Source organism: Phoca vitulina, unplaced genomic scaffold, assembly GCF_004348235.1.
Source record: "Phoca vitulina isolate PV1807 unplaced genomic scaffold, GSC_HSeal_1.0 scaffold71, whole genome shotgun sequence".
Classification (NCBI taxonomy): domain Eukaryota; kingdom Metazoa; phylum Chordata; class Mammalia; order Carnivora; family Phocidae; genus Phoca; species Phoca vitulina.
The window spans coordinates 5,281,189-5,301,396 of record NW_022589774.1 but is presented as its reverse complement, the minus strand read 5'-3'; the positions used below and the strand labels follow the sequence as shown (position 1 = coordinate 5,301,396).

General features: G+C 43.4%; 1 long non-coding RNA gene across 2 annotated transcripts in view; it reads left to right on the top strand.

Moving 5' to 3' along the window:
* Nucleotides 1-20,208, top strand: part of LOC116624868 — a 98,757-nt gene that overhangs the window by 40,986 nt on the left and 37,563 nt on the right. The window contains exon 4 of one of the 2 annotated variants that reach the window (XR_004297964.1): nt 9,109-9,230. The exons of the other annotated variant lie outside the window; for it this stretch is intronic. This is a non-coding gene — a long non-coding RNA (uncharacterized LOC116624868). Of the gene's footprint in view, nt 1-9,108; nt 9,231-20,208 lie in introns of those variants that run through there. 2 annotated transcript variants of the gene reach the window in all.

Sequence of the window (20,208 nt, the reverse complement as noted above, 5' to 3'; positions counted from 1 at the left end):
CTGTAGCATTTACAGCATGCACTCTTTGTAAAGCACGTGATCATATACATGTCTATGTTCTTGTTTAATCAGGTCAAACATGAATACCTGTCTTGTTCTGTCAGTAAAACTATAAAGGCCTCGAGGGTAAGGATCGCTGTTCCTCCTGCATCAGTTAGGAATTATGTTGTACTGCTGAGAACAGAAGCTCCCAAACAGTGGCTTTAAAAAAATTAGGAGTTTGACTTTGCTCATATATGAGAAGTATGAAGGCAGGTAATCCTAAGCTGACTTGGCAAATCTTGAAAAAAGCAGAGGCCCAGCCTCCTCCTCCTTTTCCACTTAGCCACCCTTAGCATGGATTTGTCACTTCAGAATCACAAGCTGGCTGATCCTTTTCAAGTAAAGCGTCGATGCTGCAGGCAGGCAGAAGGGAAAAGCAAGGAGCAAATGGGCTTTCCAACCTGATCAGCCCTACTTTTAATGTGCTTCTCCGGGCACTACATGCCACAGCACTGCTTACATTTTGCTGGTCAGCAGTTAGATATATAGCCATTCTTGTTTGCAAGGAATGCTGCAAGTATCGTTGGTTTTTTTTTTTTTTTAGGTGGACATATTGCTTTCTCCAACAAAATCTGGGTTATTTTAATGAACAGAAGGGCAATTGACAACTCACAGGCAACTAATTTTCTGTGCTCTGTCTTTGTCTGTCTCTTTCATTCTGTCTCTATCCCTCTAGATAAATTCTTGTTTGGATACACACATACACACACATGAATGGAGAGAGACAGAGATTAAGCTATATGTCTATATCTTTATCTGTATTTGAATAATACAAAATATAATAAAAAATAATAAAAATATATATCAATATATATTATATATGTGCATGTGTGTATATGCATACATACACACAGGCATTTTTCATTTTGTTGTTTCTCACAGATACTGCATTTTTTACAAATTGAAGGTTTGAAACAACCCTGTGCCAAGCAGGTCTATCAGCATCATTTTTCCAACAACACTTGTTCACTTCCTGTCTCTGTGTCACATTTTGGCATATTCCTGCAATAGTTCAAAATTGTTCATTATTATTGTATTTGAGATGGTGATTTGTGGTCAGTGATCTTTGATGTTACTATTGTAAATGTTTTGGGACACCAGGAAACACACCCATGTAAGACAGTGAACTTAATTGATAAATGTGTGTGTCTTCTGAATGCTCCACCAATTGGCTGTTCCCCATCTCTCTCTCTTTCCCTCAGACCTCCCTATTCCCTGGGACACAACAATGTTGGAATTAGGCCAATTAATAACCCTACAATGGCCTCTAAGTGCTTAAGTGAAAGGGAGAGTAACATGTCTCTCATCTTAAATCAAAAGCTAGAAATGATTAAGCTCAGAGGAAGGCATGTCCAAAGCCAAGACAGGCCAAAAGCTAGGGCTCTTGAGCTAGTTAGCCCAGTTGTGAATGTGAAGGACAAGTTCTTGGGGGAAATTAAAAGTGCTGCTCCAGTGAACTCATGAATGAGAAGAAAGGGAAAACATCCTTATTGCTGATATGGAGAAAGTTCTAGTGGTCTGGAATGAAGATCAAACCAGCTACAATATTCCCCTAAGCCAAAGTCCTGTCCAGGCCCCAACTCTCTTCAGTTCTATGCAGGCTGAGAGAGGTGAGGAAGCTGCAGAAGAAAAGTCTGAAGCTAGCAGAGGTTGGTTCATGAGGTTTAAGGAGAGAAACCATCTCCGTAACATAATAGTGCAAGGTGAAGTGGCAAGTGCTGATGGAGAAGCTGCAACTAGTCATCCAGAAAATCTAGCTAAGAGAATTCCTGAAGGAGGCTACACTAAACAACAGCTTTTCAATGTAGATGAGACAGCCTTATACTGGAAGAAGATGCTATCTAGGGCTTTCATAGCTAGAGAGGAGAAGTCAGGGCCTGGTTTCAAAGCTTCAAAGGACAGGCTGACCCTCTTGTTAGGAGCTAATGCAGCCGGTGACTATCTCTTAAAGCCAGTGCTTATTTACCATTCTAAAACTCCCAGGGCCCTTAAAGAATGATACTAAACCAACTCTGCCCATGCTCTGGAAATAAAACAACAACTCCTGGATGACAGTATATCTGTTTACAACATGATTTCCTGGATATTTTAAGCTCATTGTTGAGACTCACTGCTCAGAAAAAAAGATTCCTTTTAAAGTATTACTGCTCATTGACAATGCACCTGCCCGCCCAAGAGCTACGATGGCGATGGACAATGAGATCAATGTTGTTTTTCTGCCTGCTAACACAATATCCATGCTGCAGCCCATGGATCAAGGAGTTATTTGGACTTTCAAGTCTTATTATTAAAGAAATACATTTTGTAAGGCTCGAGCTTCTATAAATAGTGATTCCTCTGATGGATCTGGACAAAGTAAATTGAAACCCTTCCGTAATTACTGGATCACATGGTATTTTTATTTTTAAGTTTCAGAGGCATCTTCCGTACTGTTTTCCACGTCAGTGGCTGCACCGATTTACGTTCCCACCAACAGGGCATGAGGGTCCTTTTTTCTCCACATCCTCGCCAACACTTGTTATTTTTTGTCTTTTTGATTTTAGCCATTCTGGCAGGTATGAGGTGATGGTTGAAGGGGAGTAGGAGATACGGGCCTCCAGTTGTGGAATAAATAATCATGGGAATAAAAACATGGTATAGGGAATATAGTCGATGATACTGTAATAGTTCAGCTACACTTGTGGTGAGCACAGCATAACATACAGAGATGTTGAATCACTATGTTTACATCTAAAATCAATGTAACGTTGTATGTCAACTATACTCAGATAAAAAATTTAAAAAATATTAAATATCAGAAATATATATATACATACACACACACATACACATAGATGAAAAAGTTCTGGAAAGGATTCACTATTCTAGATGCCACTAAGAACATTCATAATTCAAGGGATATCAACATGAACAGGAGTTTGGAAGAAGTTGATTCCAACCGTCATGGATGACTTTGAGGGGTTCAAGACCTCAGTGGAGGAAGGGACTGCAGATGTGGTGGAAATAGCCAGAGAACTAGAATCAGAAGTGGAGCCTGAAGATGGGACTGAATTGCTGCCTTCCTCGTGATCAACCTTTAGTGGTTGAAGAGTTGCTTTTCATGGAGGAGCAAAGAAAATCGTTTCTTGATGGAATCTACTCCTGGTGAAGATGCTGTGAAGATTGTTGAAATGACAACCAAGGATTTAGAATATTGCCTAAACTCAGTTGATAAAGCAGCAGCAAGGTTGGAGAGGATTGACTCCAATTTTGAAACAAGTTCTACTGTGGGTAAAATGCTGTCAAGCAGCATCACGTGCGACGGAGAAATCATTCATGAAAGGCAGGGTCGGTCAGTGCAGCAAGCTCCACTGTTGTCTTGTTTGAAGAAACTGCCACGGCCACTGAGACCTGTAGCAGCCAGCTGTCAGCAACCATCAACACTGAGGCAGGACCACCCACCAGCAGCAAGATTACAACTTGCTATAGCTCACATAACAGTATTGTTGAGCAATAAAGTATTTTTAAAGGGATGTACATTGGAGTTTTTTTTTAGACATAACACTATTATACACTTAATAGATTAGAATGTAGTGCAAACCTAACTTTTATATGCACTGGGAAAACAAAAAAATTAATTCCACTTGGCTTTATTGTGATATTTGCTTTATTGCAGTGGTCTGGAACCGAATCTGCAATATCTATCTCACATAGATAGATAGATAGATGATAGATAGATAGATAGGTATTAAGAGAGAGATTTGCTATATCTATCTCTCTCTATTTGAGCATTCATACATACACATTGTTTAAACCGAGCAAAAACGAATAAAAATTACAATAAAAATAATCTGATATGTTAAATATGATGCTAATTACCATGCCTATTGTAGTTACACACAAATGGAGGGGTTTTTTTTTAGATTTTATTCTTATTTATTTGACAGAGACACAGCGAGAGAGGGAACACAAGCAGGGGGAGTGTGAGAGGGAGAAGCAGGCTCTCCCCCGAGCAGGGAGCCTGATGCAGGGCTTGATCGCAGGACCCTGGGATCATGACCTGAGCCGAAGGCAGACGCCCAATGACTGAGCCACCCAGGCGCCCCGGACTATTTTTTTACCTACCTAACTATTGGTGTTATTTGTACAAAATTAAATCAAGTTTTTTTCTATTGTATGGCAGCTTTGATTTGTTTTCTTGTGCCTGCAGTCAACCTCACTGTTGACAGGAATGTCTCAAAAATCATAGCCTCCCATTTCTTAGAAGTTAAATGTACTGATTTAGTGATCCAGGGCTTAGTTTCTGCATTCTTAAGTTTCCCCTTTTGTTCTTGTCCACTTCCATGATTTCACCAGTAATTTTCAAATTGTGTGACATATTTTTGAATCTTATAAGTATCATCAGCGCATAGGAAAAGATGAAGATTACACCAAAGTAAACTAAGAAGACACCAGTGAAAATTCCACATAGTCATGGGCATTCTGACCATGTCACAGAACGTATGGAAGCATCCCCAAATATTGGGTCTTCCAGTTGTCACCGTTCATCCTATGTCACTGTTCACCACCCTGTGGTGACTTGATCATTTTATGAGCAGAGCTCTGATTAGGACTCAGGTCATAATTCCAGGTTCAAAACTCCTTCTACTGTGTTATTCATAACAACAGTAAAACAACGGCAGCAATTGACGTTTTTGTGGAACTGTAGAATGCCTCACCAATCATGCGCAGTAGACAGAGCAAATATCATTGATCTTTTTTACATAAGGATGCACTGTACAAAAATCATGACAGGTAGTGGATGATCTGTAATTGGGATGCTATTTCATACTCATTGGTCATTGGAGGACCTTCCCCACCCTGGTTACAAATACTCAACTGGTAGCTGATAACCCGGCTAACGGATCAGAATGCCCCACTCTGAATCCCTTGGATTAATCAGTTGGGATAAGTTGATATTTGCTTACAGTGCTATTTCCTAGCCACTTGCCCTATTATTTAGTCATAGCTAGTGTAATTATGTCTTGGTGGTGAAACAACCAAATCAATAAGAAAAATAAAAATTCACTGTACCTTCTTGTTACACATCATTGCCTTCAATACGGCACTTGAGATTCTAATTTTCTAAGACAACATTATCACTTAGGGTTTAGGCATCTCTTAATCTGCTGACTGATGGAGTGTGTGGCAGACATTTTCACACCAGGACCATATGTGATATAATTACCTAAGCATTACAAAGGAGATAGGTATAGGAGCAGTTGCGAATCTGTTACAGGGACGATAATGCTTAGGATAGTCAGAGTGGTAGTGGAGATCGATGGTAGGGAAATAGTTAAAGGCAATCAATATGAATTGGAACTCCCTTGTTTGTTTTCTTTTGAAACCTTAAAGTTATCCAAATGGAGTGTTAATTTAAAAAAACTGTTTTCTTGGGAGAAGACAATATTTTGAAATGTTTTTAATTTATGGGAGCCCGTTTCCTTCCGTCTCCCATTGCTGCATGAGGTTGAACAAATGTTAGCGGCAACTAATTAATTAAGTTTGCAGAAAGTAGCAGCAGGGGATTGGAAACTTGAAGTGGAAGTGAGCTTTTTGACTGTAAACATGTTGCCTGCCTGAGAGACTATATCTGGACTGCGTGGTTGCTGAGTTATCCAAAGAAATGCAGTATCTCTGGGAAATTCAGGCTTGGCAAAGGGAAAAAAATAACATTGTCTCTTGCTGGCAAATCCATTCCTTTATTTCCTGGGTTCGTCTCATGTGTTTTGCTTGGTTCTGGCCACACACTATGACGATGCTGTCCTCTCTGTGATGAAGGTGGCCCCACAGACTTGTCCTCAGAAGGAAAGGAACTAATATTCGTGAGTACTTTTTCTATACCGGGTTCCTTAGATGTATTCTTTCATTTCTTTCTGTAAAGTTGATAGAACTCTTTCCTTTTACTGATAAGAAAAGTACGACTCAGAATTGGAGAACTCACTTGGGATCAGTTTATAGACAATGAAACTGGGTTTCGAACCCAGACTAATCTGACACTGGAGTTTTTTCGTTACCAGGATGCTTAATTCACTGTAGTAGAGGGTAGGCAAGGGCTGCAGGGCGCCCTGGCCGAGGGAACTGTTACTCAGGGGAAAGACACAGGGCCATGGAATGTGGAAGGGTGATTGTCGTACCTGAAGGTGATCTGCAGATCACACTGAAAAATACTGAGTTAGAGCGATTCCTGAGCAAGATTCCATGAACTTGGGTCCTCATGGCCTTCAGACTACATTGAGCTAGTCACCTTCCTTTCCTCAAGATTTTGAACCCAGACATTATATTGGAAAAGAGGAAGGGATTAAAGCTGAAAGGGGATGATACAGAGAGAGGGGCCAGGATGGCCATAAGGAGGGATTCTGGGAGATCTGAGGTTAGGAGGGAGTAAAACAATCATGATGAATCCACAGGAAGTTTTTTTTTTTTTAAGATTTTTAAAATTTATTTGAGAAAGAACAAGGGGGGAGGGGCAGAGGGAGAAGCAGATTCCCTGCTGAGCAGGGAGCCTGCCGTGGGGCTCCATTCCAGGACCCTGAGATCATGACCTGAGCCAAAGGCAGACGCTTAACTGACTGAACCACCCAGGTGCCCCTTACAATTTTTAAGTAGGCTGCACGCCCAATGTGGGGCTTGAACTCATGACCCCGAGATCAAAAGTCACATGCTCTGCAGACTGAGCCAGCCAGGCCCCCCACAGGGAGCTTTTTGTAGAGAAGAGGCAAGAGCAGAGGCAGAGAGACAAATAAGGACAAAACTAGTTGAGACAGAGTCAACTCCCAGCCTTTGGAGCTGCTTTAGTTCCCAGGGTCTTCCTGTTCCAATCATGATGCAAGGCACGTTGATCTCGCCATGACAAGCCTACCACTTCAATGTCATCATTTTGCTCTTTGAACTGCCAACATGGGGCACTATGACTATACAGCATTAGAAACTTGTAGGGGACATTTGTTAGAGATGCAATAGACCAATTCAGGATGCTGAAAAAAATTCTGTACTATCTAAGGAGAACTGCACATGGGTTTTCTCAGAGATTAAATAAGACCTAAGTCAAATCATCTGTCTTTTATTGAGTTTTTGATGGATATTCCTGGTAAAAATAATCAATACAAAGTAAAAATTACAGTGTCTACACCTGTACTTAGTAGAATATATTAGAGTCTAAAGTTTGCCTGAAAAAATGGCATGTTCTTGACTAAATTTAGATCTGCAAATCTTGAATGAGTAAAATTACACAGTAGAAGGTATGGCTGCAGGTGAAAACTCACAACAGCTGATGCTGTGAGTGATGTAGTTTCATATGGTCAAAAATACAGATGAATAAATCAAATCTTGGTTGTTAAGTGTATGTGGAAAAAAATGAACTAGATGAAAATCATGTCAGTAAATAAGAATGAAGTGGAAAATACTGGTAAAGCTTGCCTATTCTATATAGAAAATTATTTATGGAATTAATTTGGGCTAATGGGAACTTCTGCTTCTGAGTAGTATGTTGTGGCAGGCTCTTGGCTCCTGCTGTAACAGCTAAAAAAAAAAAAAAAAAGGAATAAATTGCAAAACTATATTTTTAAAGACATTAGAGAACTAAGAAGCAAAAAGTATTAGATATATTAAAATCCCAGAGGGAAGTTCCCTTCCCGGGTTAGCTGAGATTACTAGCCATTTTCTTTCCTGGGGACAACTGTACGTATGGTCACAGCCTGAGGGTCAGTCAGGCCTGGCCTAGACAGAGGGACCCTGCAGGGGAAAGACAAACCTGCTGAGGAAGCTGACAAGCTAGGATCTAGAAGAGCCCTAAATGTCTTAGCCAGTTTTCTCAGGGGACATTTGCTGAGTGCTGGGGTGGCTCAAGAGTCTGGGAGGCCGGGCTGGGAAAACAGGGGGCAGTGTCTTACTGCCGTCAAGTGCTTTGAAACCCGCCCCTGTGATGGACGGGCCTACAGTGAACACACAGTTGTCCTTGAGATGTTTGAAAACAGGGGTGGGCTTTTTCTAACTGAAGCTTCAATCTGGCTCCAAGTCAGCTCAATTCCACATTGGACTGAGGTGATCAGTCCCTCTCCCCATCTGCCTGTCAGAGGAATGTACAAAGACCAGTCTCTCAGACTCTTTACACATGATGTTACCGGTACAGTAAAATATTACGAGGCAGGTGAAGAAGCAGAAAAACAGGACTAACAATGAAGAGAAAAGCAAGGAATAGAAGTAAACCCATAGATGATCCAGATATTGGAGTTCGTTCAAAGACTTTATTTATTTATTTAAAGATTTTATTTATTTATTTTTGTGAGAGAGAGAGAGAGAGAGAGAGAGCACGGGCAGGGGAAGGGGCAGAGAAGGAAGCAGACTTCCCAGTGAGCAGGGAGCCTGATGCAGAGCTCGATACCTGGACCCTGGGATCACGACCTGAGCTGAAGGCAGACGTTCATCTGACTCAAAGACTTCAAAATAGCTGGTATAAATATGCTAAAGAAAATAGAGGAAAAGATGCACAAAAGAGGTGAAAAGATGGGAGAGGACCAACTGAGAGTTTGACTCTATATAAAGGAATCAATCAGATGTTCTATAACCTAAAAAATATTATGTCTGATATTAAGACTTCATTGCATGAGTCTAATAGCTCACCGGATGCAGCAGAAGACAAGATTAGTATACTCAAAGTCAGGCCCAAAGAAAATAGCTAAACCGAATGACAGGGGAAAAAAATTAAAATACTGAACAGAAGAGATAGATGGGACATAGTGAAATGTTTTAGCACATACATAAATTGGAGTCCCAGGAGGGTAAGAGAGCGACAATGAGGAAGAAATATTTGAAGAGATAATTGTCAAGTATTTTCAAAAACTGGAGAAACACATAAACCTATAGATTCAAGAGGCTCGGCAAACTCCAAGCAGGATAAATATAAAACCCCCTCCCTTTAGATACACCAGGGTGAAGTTGATAAAACCAGAGATACCCAGAACCAATAGAGTTTGCTCTAGAAAATAGCTTCTCTATGAAAATTCACTGGTGTTGGTATTCCTTTGATTAAAATGTTTACATTTACAGATACAAAAGCAACGTGTTCCTGAGGTCAAAACTGGAGGAGTAAAACCAAAGGAAAACAAAAGGCAGGGTTCAAGCATCATCTTTTTCCTGGTATGAGTGGGTGAGTTTGTTCCTTGCAATCAAAGAACCTACCTGAAATCCTCCTCTGGGTATTTCTCCTTTACCAACCCTCTTGTTCCCTTACCTGATCACTTTAGCTTTTTGGCTGAACGTAGGGCTTTTCGTTCTGCTTTTTTGCTTAATCGCTCTCCTAAATCTTGGAATTCCTAGATTTTCAAAGTGGCATTTCTCTTGCCATTGCTGTTTCACCAGGTGAGTGAGCGGCGTGGAGTGTTCTGGTGGGAGAACCATCTTGGTCCCTGACCCCAAAAGCAGCATCCGGTAGTCAATCACTTTTGCCTCTGGGGTGTGTTTACTGTGGTTGGAGCAAACAGGAAGGAACAGTGCAATGGATTGTACTTACTACTCTGGGTTTGCTCAAGTGATTTTTTAAAAAATAGATACTACACAAATATTATAAAACAGGTAGTCCCTAACTTAGAGACAGGTGGATAGTGGGAGCATACTTAAAATACCTGGAAAGAGATGGATGTCAAGCAGTGTCCTATATTTTCATGGGGATGACGAGATAGATGTGTCTTATCTCACTTGAGTATTTGTTGGTGCCTACATTTTTCCAGTTATGCCTTGCTGTAGGTCTTAAGGTGGTTTACCTGCTTTCTTTTCCCTGTCCGGTTCTTGAGCCGGTACTAGGCAAACCTGGCACTGGATCAAGATCCTCATGACATAGCAAGTGCAATCTAGAACTGTGATTGGCTGCTCAAATCAAGAATCAAGTGTACATGTATGTAGCCCTTGCACATAACCTCCCTCATTATTCCAGTTCTCCCACAAATTCTGGGGGACTGTCAGGACTGTGGCCCTTTTATGTGGGTCCCCTAGATTCCTTCCTCGCCCTTGCCATTCTCTCTTCCCAGAGATAGATCCTGATCTGACGCTCTTGGCTGTTTATCTGGGGTTCATTCCCACCTATGATGACTATCATTCATTCGTTCATTATTTCCTTTAATGTTTTTATTGATCACTCACTATGTGTATGCTACCACGCTAGGTGCTGGAAACGCAGTGGTGAACAAAATGGTGTAAACCTTGTTCTCAGGGAGTTTATATTCTAGTGGGGAAGAAAGACACTAAATAAATAACCAGACAAATAAATAACTGATGATAAATTGTGATAAGCACTAGGAAGGATGAGAACAAAATTCTAAAAGGAAATACCAAGCAGATCTAATGTAGATTGGGTCAGGGACCAGGGAAGAACTTTTGGGGTCAGCCAAGTGAAGATTATAGAGGAAAGTGCTCCAGATTGAGAAGAAGCAGGTGAATGGCTCAGAGGTGGCACTGAGCTTGGCTTTTTTGACGGCTTTCCTAGTGACCAGTGAGATCAGAGCCGTGGTTGCCGAGCCTGGCTCTATGAGTTTGCTGTGGCGGTCATAACTAATCCCCACAAATTTAGTGGCTTCAAACAATAGAACTTATTTTCTCATAGATCTGGAGGCCTGAAGTCCCAAATCAGTATCACCGAGCTGAAATCTGGGTGTCAGCAGGGCAGCATTACTTCTAGAGGCTCCAAGAGAGAATCCATTCCTTGCCTTTGTCAACTTCTGGTGGCTGCCAGCATTCCTGGGCTCGCGACCACATCACTCCAGTCTTCAGTGCTGCAAGACTCTAGATCTTCAACTCTCTCTCTCTCTGCCCCATCTGGACATTACCTCTTCTGATGTGTGTGTCCACTTTCCCGCTGCCTCTCTTTTATAGGGACACTCGCCATAGCGTTCAGAGCCCACCTGAATAATATAGCATCATCTCCTCCTCTCAAGATCCTTAACTTAATCACATCCACAAACTCCTCTTTTGCCATATAGGGTACCATCTCTGGGTTCCAGGGATTAGGACCTGATATCTTTGGGGGCTGATAGGCAGCCCACTACTCTAAAGTGCACTTGAATCTCTTCGGGAACTTTTAAATATGCATTGCTTGGGCTCCTCTTTAGATCAGCTAAGTCAGAATCTCTGGGTGAGGCTTGGGCATGGGTATTTTTTAAATGCTCCCCAGGTGACTCTACTGTGTAACTAAGGCTGAGAGCTACTGATTAGAGTAGAGCAAGGGAAGAGTTCTTCCAGTGGCAGGGCAGGAAGTCATCACCGTTTGGAGACCTCTGCTGCCCTCTTAACCTGGTAAGACCCCTTAGCTAACAGTGCTGTCTGAATGAGACCCTTACTTAATGTGCCTTTCTGAAAGGTGATTTGTGATTTACTTCCTTATGGTTCTTGGTCCTACCTCCTTCAGTTCTTACTACTTCTTTCCATCAAGCTGACACTGAGTTTCTAGAATGTGTGACACCCATCAGTCCAAATTATGAAGAATATACAGAGCTAACAAACTGATGGAGATCAAACTTAGCTGGCCTCACACAAATGTAGAGTGCCCTGGAATTGTAAGTCCAAGTCTGGAAAACATGTGCTGACGTACGTGTGTAAATTTATAAGAACAACTAATGTCAGTCTGTACTACATCCAGTGTTAGAGGCAGGCCAGGAATTGGGGAAACATGCTGGGAGCCTGGGTCCTCCAGAACTCACTACTTGTTTTAGCCATAAAAGAGAATTTTTTTCTTTTTCACTGTACCCACGTATCTATAAAAATATTGACTCTTTTTCAGTGAATATATTTGGGGGAAAATCGGAATTTGGCCTATGAAGACACCCCCCCCCCCCCCCGCCCACATGGCTATCACTAGCCTTGGCCCTGAGGACAAACGTAGTCTCACAACCACATAGGCCTGTCACTTGGGATCTATGAGAAAGACCACGTAATCTGCTGAGAATTTGATAATCTGAGAAAAAGATCCAATTTAGGGAGTTCCTATAAAGCCTCCATAGCTATTTGCTGGAAGATCAACATTTTCAAATGGCAGTTTGAGAGAAATTCCCAAGCCCAGCTCATTATTGGGCCATTGGGGATTAATTTGAGGGCAGCCATCTTTGCTTCTACAACCACTAAATTGTCTCCCAGGAGATAAAGATGCAGTAATCTCACTTTGGAGGCTATAGTCTTTTCATGGTCAGATCTGCTGATAGGCTTCAACCACAAGGCAATGTTGGTCACGCCTGGAAAGCGTGAATTGCATTTTAAAGTACTGGGAATGTTTAACTGGAAATTCTTCATGGACGGGTCCATGGTCTAGGTAGCATCATCCTCCTGACCCATGGAGTCACACCATCTCTAGCAGTGTCACATTCAGTTTGTTACTATTTGTTGTGGACATCACCTTAACCAGGGCTGGACATCATGAAAAGATTCAATGAAAACATGGTGCTTCTTTTGGAAAGTCCTTCTACCACCTTCCTCCTCCTAGCTACCCTCTCCTTATTTCCATAACTACTTGCACTGGATTATTTTGTAACACTTGGTAAAGACATTAACATGTGTCTGTTTCCTAGTGGGCTACCCTAGGGGTACTCTCTCAATTTAGGGAGGCTGAGAGGTGCTGTTTTTTTTTTTCCTGGGTCCTTTGCTAAGCATGTTCAGTGCTTAAAATCATGTTTGAATTTATGTTGGACTCCCTTTCAGAGCCCTTTTTAAAAACGTTCTATTTCATACATCCTTCCTTTTCCAAAATGGCAGTTGCATGTTTCGTGACCATCTTGCCTTTTGTCTTGATTATCTCATCTAAGTGGAAACCTATGAGTCACATGGTCATCACAAAAAATTCTTTCCTGCTAAGATCTGGCAGGTGGTCCCAGTAATACCTTTCTTATCTAGGAAGTAGTTCAATTATTTTCACCTATGACAAAATGCTGAACTCACTCAGGAAGAGAGGATAGAAGGATTGTAATTGCTCGCTCCACCACCCCCATGTGGGGTAAGGCAGCTGAAGACAGCCTTGCTCTCAAGCATAAATTCCCCTCTTTCTCCGAAGAGCAGCAATGTCCGAGGCGTTGGCATGCAAACACTTGCAAAGTGAAAATGGATACACTTCCACAGCTCCTCATCCCTGGCCTCCGGAGGACAGCTTGCCAACTGTGCATGCATGTTGGTTTGGCACTGAGACAAATGTTCCCTGGAGCATAGACTGAAACCACCAAACTGATATCACATGGGACGACAGCCAAATCCTGACCTTGCTCTCTGTAGGTGAGCGGCTTCGGAATTAACCTGTGATGGTCTCCTGCTCCCGCCTGGTTGGTGGCCTGGGATTTGTTTTGTTGTTGTTGTTGTTGTTGTTGTTGTTGTTGTTTTAATGGCAACATTTGAATCTTCCTGCTCTCCTTATTCCCCCAGTATCTATCAGCCACAAAACCTCTCTCCTGGTCTTGGCTTGTGAACAGTGGGCAGCTTCTTGGCTCCAAGAAATGGGCCAGCCACACGATTTCTCCTTGCCCGGTGTCTTCTTGCCCTTTGAGAGAAAAGGGCCACTCTCGGACTGTTCCAGAATCGTGCCTGGGGGGCAGGGCCTGTGGGTTGGCATCGCGGCTGTCTGTGATTGCTGTCTGCTCCTTTTGCCTCCTCCTCTGCATTTTCTCCCACTGCTCCAACTCTTCCCATCCCCTTTTTTTGTTTCCAACCCTTATTTATTCAGAGCTTCCAATATTCTAAGTTTTTCATGAATTCAGGGCTTTAATTTAGCATGTGGGGTTCTGGCTCTTCCAGCAAGCTGCTTTGGTCATTATTTCCAACTTGAGGGAATAAAGAGGCAGCAGGGTGCAGTGGGAAGAGTGGGGGCTGGAGGCCAGAAGGCTCCGTACTAGTCCCAGCTCCACTTCTAATAGGCTGTGGGACCCCGGCCGGGACACAGCCTGGCCGCCAGCCTCAGTGTCCTCTCCGGAGTTGGGGTGAGGAGTTTGGACACACTCATTTCTAAGGCTCGTCCCATTCTATCATTCTGTGGGGCGCACGGTCAATGTGAAATCCATATGGGGTTGTGCCAGTCTCACTTCCCTTTTTCTTTTGAAAAACTTTATTGTTAAATGAGTGAATGAAGAGATGTGAGCAGAGTCCTTAAGCTCGATGTCTCCAGTGCAGAATATTGAGGGGCGGGGGGGATTCTTTCTTTATATCGGTGTCCAGAGGCTCAGAGCCTAGAAATAAAATCCAAGACACTTCCTCTCTTGAAATGTGCCACCTTGTTTTCCACCAGGATAAGAAAACGAGGCAAGCGGTATTTGCTGCTTTTTAAGAATCCAGTTTCTGTACTGTAGCACAAGCACATATAATTGTTCAAGTAAAATTGTACTTTTGGAAGGAAAAGGTTAAAGTTGGCTACTGATATTCATCAGGAGATGGATATTTAATCTTTAATCTCTTGTCCTGGGCCTCTACTTTGGATCAACTCATTATCCCGAATAAACGATGTGTCATTCCCATTATTTATGTTTCACTGCTGCCAAAGTATCTGGAGCTCGTTTTAGTAAGCGCCATTCATTTCGACCCATTCAGTATTAATCTCCCTGCTAACATCTTTCCTGTTCTATGTGCTGTCCCCTATTTGCTTTTATGTTTTCTGCCGAGTGTTTATAAAAGGATAATCTTTTACAAAGCAGACAGAATTTTTGTGTATAAACTGCTCTGTTTGAATGCCTCATTGATATACCATCTAAAAACTGAAGTGTTCAGCAAGATTAGCAAAGCCCTGAGCTATTGAGCTGGGGAAAACATGAGAACCAGTCCCTTCTCTACAGGAGGCAAAGGTGAGGAAAGATGCCAGGAGTAGCGAAAGCAGAGCCGGCCCGCACAGGCCCTCATAGGCCTGGTTGCCTAGAAATTAAAGGAGAGCAAGGCAAAGTGGCTCAGAAGTCACTCAGAAACTGATAAAGGACGCAGTGGTCCAGTGACTTCTCTCCAGGAATTTTCTCAGCAAATGCCGGGGCTCTCCAAACGCTGAATTTGCATGTGGTCCCCACTTCGACTAAACGTGCACGAGGTATCTATCTGCATACCTTTGCGAAGTTGCTCGCGGAGGTTAAACGATTTGCGTTCTTCGGGTCTACCTTGTCCAAAGAGCAGGAGGAGCTAAGCTAGGATCCGAGGTGGAGGGCAGATTCTCCTGCTGCCTCCATCTTCTCTCTCCAGAGACTGGGATCTCATCCAAATGGCTCTCTTTTGCAGGGAGGAGGAAGAGATCACTTCATTTTACAATGGACAAAGAAGGTTCCTTTGTGGAATTTTGCATGGCATGGGGTCCCAAATATGCCACCGATAAAAAGACTTAACAGATGGACTCTGAGAATAGGAATACGTTCAAGAAAAAAAAAAAATTTTTTTTTTTAAATCAGTGGAGGGGGGTTGCGAGTCTGGCCACTGTGGGAGCTGAGCATGGGAAGCCGCACTGATTTGTACCTTAGACAGGGCAAGTCCTGCTGGTAGAGATGCATGGAAGCATCTGAAACACAGCCTGTGCTTGGGCTTTTTGTTGGCAATGCTGTGGGGGAAAAAAACATCCCAAGGTGCACGGTGCCAAAAATTATACGTGCCTTCAAAGAGTAATTTTTTCCAAAAAATTGATTACTTATTTACTCAATAGGAAAGTTTGTTATTTTCTAAGGTGTGCCCTTTGTAGACCTGAGAATTTTGCCTCCATTCCACCTTTATCAGGGAAAAGTTCAAGACAGGCATGCGGTTGTGCCATTCTAATGGCATGAACACTGACATGGTAAGGGCTTGCCAAATCTCCTCTGAAGATCTGAGCTATTAAAAACACTCCAAGTGTATCCATCAAGACTCCGTCAACAGTCAAGCACTGTTTAGGATTTCGTTTTAGCTCCATACCACCATTGTTGACCACTGATGGCGTTAACTAGGATGGGCGCCCTTGCCTTCATCTGCAATCTGCACGAAGATGAGGGTTGACCATCTTCTGGGGAAGAACTTGAATCCTCGTTCTTCAGGGACACTCTGTGTGGCCCGTGGGAAAAGTGACACCAAAGGACAGTTCTGCCTCACCACTTGGCAAGACAGCTCTGTACTTGGGGGGTGATGGAGGGACTGGGGGAAGTGGGAATTCTTACAGTGAGCCTGGCCGACTGCGGTGACCCAAAGAAGACAGCGATGAGGTTCTCCTGACAAGGAGCTGCCCTTTTGACGGTAGCGAAGTTCACAGTGTTGGCTCCTTTGGCTTTGACCTTAACACCTTAATAGGACACAAAATGAAACTCCTCACGCAGAGAGGCTGCTTCAGTTATTCTAAGTGTCCATCTCAGTGGAGTCTCGTTTGGAACTTCATTTCTTCTACTTTCCATCCTTGTTTTTTTTACACCATTCTTTTCCTTCCCTTCTTTTCTCTTTGGTTTTCTTTGCTTCCCTCCCTCCCTCCCTTTCCTCCCTCCCTCCCTCCTTTCCTCCCCACTCCCTTTCTTCCTCTTCCTCTCCCCATCTTCTTTCTTCATCTTGGAGCTGTTGGGGATGATAGAGTTTAGAAACATGATCCTTGCTTTGAAAGGGTGACAGTCAGAGTTGGTAAATGTGGCCAGCACAGAAAGTGTCTCATGTAAGGATGGCCAATCGAGCTCATTTGGCATTTTGGCACCTAACACTTATTAGCAGCTTCCTGGAGCCCTGTGCTGAGAGGATTCTGAGTTCTGAACTGGGCTCAGAGGGAATGACTGTCCTGATCAACTAGATGTGACAGCAAAGGACATAAAGGGAGTGGAAAGAGGAGCACTCGTGGCAGAAACTTGCCATCCCGGGTCTGCATCAGGGTTTATCAGCCGTGGCACTACTGACATTTGGACTAGATAATTCTTTGTTGTGGGGGCCGTCCTGTGCACTGTAGGACGCTCAGCAGCATCCCTGTCTTCCGTGCACTGGATGCCGGTAGCATCCCCATAGTTGTAACAACTGAAACTGTCTCTAGATATTGCCAAACGTCCCCTGGGGGGTAAAATTGTCCCTGTTTTATAACCATGGGTCTAACTAATTACCACCAGACTAAATATGGGGAAGCAAATGAGAAAGTTAAAGGGACCGAAAGGATGCAGAGCTCTGGCGAGGAGGTGAGGCCATGTGGGAAGTGTGGCACGTGTGTGATGGCAGAGTAGAATGTCTCGGTCACTCCTGTTGCCTGCTAGGCTGTGCGTTGTGTGCCGCACTTCCATAGTTCCAGGGTCATGTCCACCACTGGACCAGGACGCTGCGGGATAGAGCCAGAGATCACAGCAGGAAGGACTGAAGTATACTATAGTTTACTGAGCCTAGGATGGGTGGGACTCTGGATCCAATAGTGCTGCAGGTGGAGTGTTCTGTGCTGGAGATTTCAATAAACGAAGATGATGATGCTCCTTAGAGCTCACTAGAAGGTGGAGTGGCTCACATGCAGCGGGACAGGAAGTTTCCCTGTGCAGCCACAAGAATCTTTGATGAGCAATGGGACCTGGGACCCTGGGAAATGAGGGCCACTGGGATCATAGCCATTATATACCCCCTTTATGGGGCCTTAATTCACCTTACATTTCCTGACTTGATCTGAGGATTGGTAAACAGTGAACAAATACTAATGTATTTGATAAAATAAATCAATGGCTTCAGGACACATTCAAAGTGCCCAACTCAATTCCAGACTCTGTTTCAATTTATGACACTGAAATATTTCAGCATAGGTCGTTCTAGGCAATGTGATGCAATGGAAAGGTCTAGGTCTGACTTCAAGCTCTGCTCATTGCTCAGAAGCTTGAGACAACAAGCAAGTCACCTCATCTCCTTGCCCCTCAGATTGGGATCTGTAAAATTGGAAGAGTGTCTCCTGCCTAGTAAGGTTGTCATGAGATGATATAAACCAGAGGCTGTCTCAGGAATTGGCACAGATTAGGGGGTTAAAAAAAAAAAAGCTTTAGTTGCCTTCCTTCTTTTTTAAAAAATTAAAAAAATATATTTTATTTGTTTATTTGACACAGAGAGAGAGCACAAGCAGGGGGAGCGGCAGGCAGAGGGAGAAGCAGGCTCCCCACTGATCAGGGAGGCCAATGCAGGGCTCCATCCCAGGACCCTGGGATCATGACCTGAGCCGAAGGCAGATGCTTAACCCACTGAGCCACCTGGGCGCCCCTAGTTGCCTTCCTTTTTGCCCTTCTCCCTCTGAGGCTTGTTGTCCTTCTTCTAGGTTAAGACAGTGGGAAAGGACAGGGACTTCTGGTTTCTGATAAAGGTTTCCTTGCAGCTGCCTTGGATCCCATTCCACCCACTTTCAGAACACCGACAGCTAAGAAAACATGTGTAAGCCTCAGATCGGACTGAAGGTTTGAGTGAGTGTGTATAAACCTATCCAGGATGTCCCCTGGGCATCACTGGTACCTGGGAGCGTCCTTCCTCACCCCATTCATATATCTGTGCAATGGGCGGGCATGATGTGGGACCATTTCTCTAATCCGGTATGTTTCTTCATAGTGAATAAAAAACAAAAGTCATCTCAAGGAACCCAAAGAGAGAATGTATCTATCATCTCAGTTTCCTCCTAGAAGCTCATTGGATTGAACCGTGAAAGCCTCAATATTTAGACGGGAAGGGATTTCATGGAGGACAAGAAGTCCAGCTCATTCTCTTCCCAGATGGGTTCCCCAGAGCCTGAGGAGCAGGGGCTCACTCGACTAGCATGGCCATCTTATTAGAAGCAGTCTTCTGACCAGTGCCAGGGTCTCTTTGGATCTGAGCACTCAGCCTGAGCTCACAGTACCATCTTCTCTGCATTGAGCTGCTTGGCTTCTTCTGCCCTGGACCAAATGACAGTTGTTTATGGGCCCCACTTTATGGATTTAGTCCTTTCTTCCTAACCAGGCCAAGTTCACACATTTTTTTCAACACCACCACAGTCATTTGCAGGCGTACATCTACTGTATTCACATCACAACCTTACCACTCACCAGCTCTGAGGCACTGGGCAAGTTACTTAACTATATGAGCTTTGCCTTAGTCGAGGTTCTCCAGAGAAACAGACCAATAGGAAACTGTCTATCCACCTATCTACCATCTATTCTTCTATCTATCTGTGAAATACATACATATGTGCACATATACATATATAAGAATTGGAATTGGCTCACAAGTCCCAAGATCTGCAGTTGCCAAGCTGGAGACCCAGGAAGCAATGATGTTTTCGTTTGCATCTGAAGGCAGGAGAAAACCTGATATTCCAGCTTGAAGGCAGTGAGGCTAGAGGAATTCCCCCTTCCTCGAGGGAGAGTCAGCATTTTTGTTCTGTAAGTACTTCAACTGATTGGACCAGGCCCACCTCATTAGGGAGGGTAGTCTGTTCAGTCTACCAATCAAATGTTAATCTCCTCCAGAAACACCTTCACAGACACCCCCAGAATAATGTCTAGCCAAATATCTGGGCACCCTGTGGCCCAGTCAAGTTGACACACAAGATTAACTATCATGAGCTTCTATCTCCTTCCTCCTTTGTAGAATGGGGGTAATAATAGCATTTATGGGGTTAATGAGAACTTTTTCTTGCTCTTATGAGTTAATAAAAGTTAGTGAATGCCTTTACAGTATTTCAGTAAATGCTGTTGTTATTATTGTTGTTATGGGAAGCACTTACAGATGGGGACTAAGTTCCAGAGAGAAGGAGATGTGGGTGCCAGGGAGGGCAGAGAGAGGCAGGGCTTCACGGCTCTGTGACCTACGTCGTCACGGCCCCATGCTTGGTTTAATGCACCATCATTGCTGTCTCAAAATGCTTAATAACTTTGAACAAGGGGCCCTGCATTTTCATTTTGCACCGGACCTTGCAGATTATGTAGCTGGTCCTGGAGTGAGGGATAGGAAATCTTTAAATAATGTCCAACGAGGTGTTAGTGAGCTATCTGGGCTCTGCCACATCCCAGCTTCCTCTCCCTCCCCCGCTGAATTCTGCAAGCATGAAAACTGCCACAAGACATTCATTTTTAATGACTTGCTATGGGCTTCTTAGCAATATATCTTTGGGTATTAAAGGTGTGGAGTCAGAGACTTAAAATGATTGATGTCTTTGCTCCACACAAGGGGTCTCCCACACTTACCTAGCATTAGATATCCACTGGGGAAATTTATGGGAGCTCTTGGCAGCCT